Here is a 3,566-nt window from a genome sequence, read left to right as displayed (position 1 = left end):
TGATGATCTCTTTATTGGTGCTATCGATACAGATATGGCGGAACAAATCCGACAAGCACTAACAAAAGATCCATCGGTACTTGCGTACAAGGATGGCCTAATGGAGGAACTTCCAGTTCCGCGAGGAATGACAAAGGACGACATCAAGGATGCTGACAACCATTTAATCACCATCCATGGACGCGTATATGTCCCAAACAATACATCCTTAAAGAAGGAAATTGTTCGGCGATACCATGAGGCCACTCCCCATGGTCATCCAGGAATCTGGGTTACGCACCAACTAGTGCGCAAAGATTTCTGGTGGCCGGGAATGTATCGCTTCATCCAAAGCTACGTCAATGGATGTGCCACCTGTCAGCAATCCAAAGCTGTTCGAAACAAGGCCAAAGTTCCACTACAGCCCATAGGTCCTTCGCCCAATGCGCTACCTTTCAAGCAGGTTAGCGTGGATTTTATTACAGATCTACCGCAAAGCGAAGGCTTCGATTCAATTATGGTCATGGTAGACCATGGGCTTAGTAAGGGGGTAATTCTATGTCCCTGCAAGAAGACGATCACTGCTTCGGAAACTGCCGAGCTATTCAGACGACAAGTTTGGAAACACTTTGGGCTACCCGACAAGATCATCTCTGACCGTGGAACGCAATTCGCATTCAAAGTATTCCAAGCACTGTGCACTGCCCTCAAGATCAAGTCGGCTATGAGCACGGCCTATCATCCGCAGACGGATGGTGAAATGGAGCGAATGAATCAAGAATTGGAAACATATCTTCGAATGTATTGTGCGGAGCAACCGCATCGCTGGAATCAATTCCTATCCGAAGCAGAGTTCGCGCACAATCTTCATACTCATTCAGTGACAAAGAAGTCACCATTCGAAATATGGTATGGCTACGAGCCCCGAGGAATGCCAGAACTGTTTCCTCAGGACGAGATCCCTGACGTGGATGCAAGACTCAAGCTTCTCAGCATGGTCCGCAAGGAGGCCACAGAAGGAATTGTCAAGGCAAAAGCCCGTGTATCCACCAGGATCAAAGGAGGATCTCCGACATTCAAGAAAGGAGACAAGGTCTGGCTGGAAGCCACCAATTTGAAAAGGCCTTACAAATCGAACAAGCTAGCGCCGAAACGAGAAGGACCATTCAGGATCAAGGAGGTTCTGGGACCACTCTCGTTCAAGTTAGACCTTCCCGCGACATGGAAGATCCATCCGGTGTTCCATGCTGCATTGCTCACGCCATATCAGCAGACCAATACACATGGGGAAAGTTATTCAACACCGCCTCCGGATCTTATCGAAGGAGAGGAAGAATTTGAAATTGAGTCTATAATTGGACATCGACTACGGCGCAGCAAAAACGAATATCTGGTAAAATGGGCTGGATATCCACTCAGCGAAAGGTCATGGGTAAAAGAGACAGAAATGGGTAATGCAGAGGAGTTGCTGAACGAGTATAAAAGGGAGCACAACTTGGCCTGAACCCTCAGTCCATGCCCCAATGCCCGTGCAACATCCCGAGTTTCTCGAATCTGCTATCACCACTTTTGCGCATCTTATCGAAGTTCTCGAAGACGTCGAATCTCACTCCTCCCACGATCATCGTTACCAGGTCTTCCAACAGCTCGGAGTCTATCTCACTATCAGAGGGGCTGGATTCGCCATCAAGGATCTTGCCGACTTCGACCATACCAACGTCGAGTTCAACATGACCCATCCAAGTCATGATGGACCATCTCATCCAGAGAGCGGACGACGTCCACGAAGTCCACCTCCTGAACGACTTCAGGTCAACTCGACGACAGCCATATCTAACCCCGCGCCCCAGTGGGCTAATCAGAATTCCTTACCCGTTTCCATTCCAAACGGACAAGCCGAAGGTAACACTAGAGGACGATGTCGATATCGACCTAGACGGAACATGGAGAACGTTCATGAGAATGAATTACCCCATGTACCTAACGGAGGAACTTCACCTGCCCCGGCTAGAGCCAGATCGACGCCGGACCATCCTAACAGCCGTCTACGCCGGCCTTCCAGTGGGAATCCTCCCACCATCGTACGCTCTAGATCATCCGCTACACTTTGATATCTTACCGGCAGCACTCTCATTCGCTCTGGATGTGTTCAGTGTCGTACACGGCACCGTATCAAGAACAATGACAATACCAGTGGAAGAACGTACGGGAATGGCGAACATTCACATCACGGACTGGTATGAAGAAGAGGAACGGCTGCTCGAAGGTATAAGTAGCGGCCCTCCTTTCTCTCTACTAGACCATCGCCTCCTCCTACTCGAGTGGGAACTCTACGAGGAAATCTATCCTTGGGATAAAGAGAATCGCCCTGCTATCCCACCTCCACCCATGTCACTCAACATCTGTGTCACCACCACCGTCACTCGCAGCACATCAGAGCCAGGACTCCTTCTCGACAGCGATGGAGACGAACTCCCGCTTCTAGGCAACCTTAGCGATGAAGCACTGACCGAGTCATGGAGGAGTGCACGTTGGGGAGACGATGAAGACGAGACAGGTCGTTGGACGACGGGAGGATCTTGGACGACGGGGAGAGCTTGGGGTGGCAACGATGAACAGGCAAGGAGTGCCGACGATGAACAACCCGACTACCCTCACTGTCCTAAGGCCACCTACCCCTATAACACCACACCTGAGGATGGATCACAACCTGCACCAGCTGACACCATCAAGGAGCAGATAAGGTATGCTCGAACGGTCAAGTCTTCGAGCAACCCAGCGGCAGGGCAGGTATCGCTCATCGCCCTGGACGTAGCATCACCCTACGATGTCTTCATAGCCACACCACTAACATTCCTCATGGAATGTGATGGCCATCGTCTCTACGTTCATCGTACGGGCACGGGCGACTTCGCCACCTTCCACGCCTTTGTCTTCACTTGGGACAACCAGAAGGTCACCTGGCACCTCTACTCGGAAGACTCACCTCATCGCGTCTTCAGTCAATGGGTCACTTTGCTCTATCCGCCACCCATCCCAGGCATGCACAACTGGCATCCAATGCCCAACCGGACGCGCATCATCAGCGTTCGCTTCGCGGGCAAGGAAGAAGGTGTTGAACAATACGAGGTCGAACTCTTTAGGACGTTCTCTGATCAAGTCCACTATGGAGATGCCAAGACCCCTCGTGAGTTCACGCCGGTCATCTTCCAACCCCTTGTCGCCATGATCGAGAAGCCTGGGTGGCTTACCGACGGGGTCGAGGCACTGAAGGCGGTCCTTTACGAAGACGGGTCAGTCTCGCACTGGGCGCCCACCGAGTTCCATCCTCAACCCCAAGAGGATCTCGACGCGGAATGGGAGGTCGTACCTCATACCACCAGCCCAGTCTATGGCTATATAGGCATCTGCGGCGGATGATGAGGGGTTAGTTTGGTGAGTGGTCGTCAAAGGGTCTTGCCGGTTGGAAGGGGGAGCTTGTGTTACGGTTTTAGCGCTTCATGGTCACGTGACAGTTTACGTTGCACGTGACACTTACTATTTATGGTTCATAGGTCTTGTGGACATATGCTAGGGTTAGCAGTTTT

This window comes from Laetiporus sulphureus (assembly GCF_001632365.1).
Source record: "Laetiporus sulphureus 93-53 unplaced genomic scaffold LAESUscaffold_39, whole genome shotgun sequence".
Classification (NCBI taxonomy): Eukaryota; Fungi; Basidiomycota; class Agaricomycetes; order Polyporales; family Laetiporaceae; genus Laetiporus; species Laetiporus sulphureus.
Note: the sequence above shows the minus strand (reverse complement) of the source record.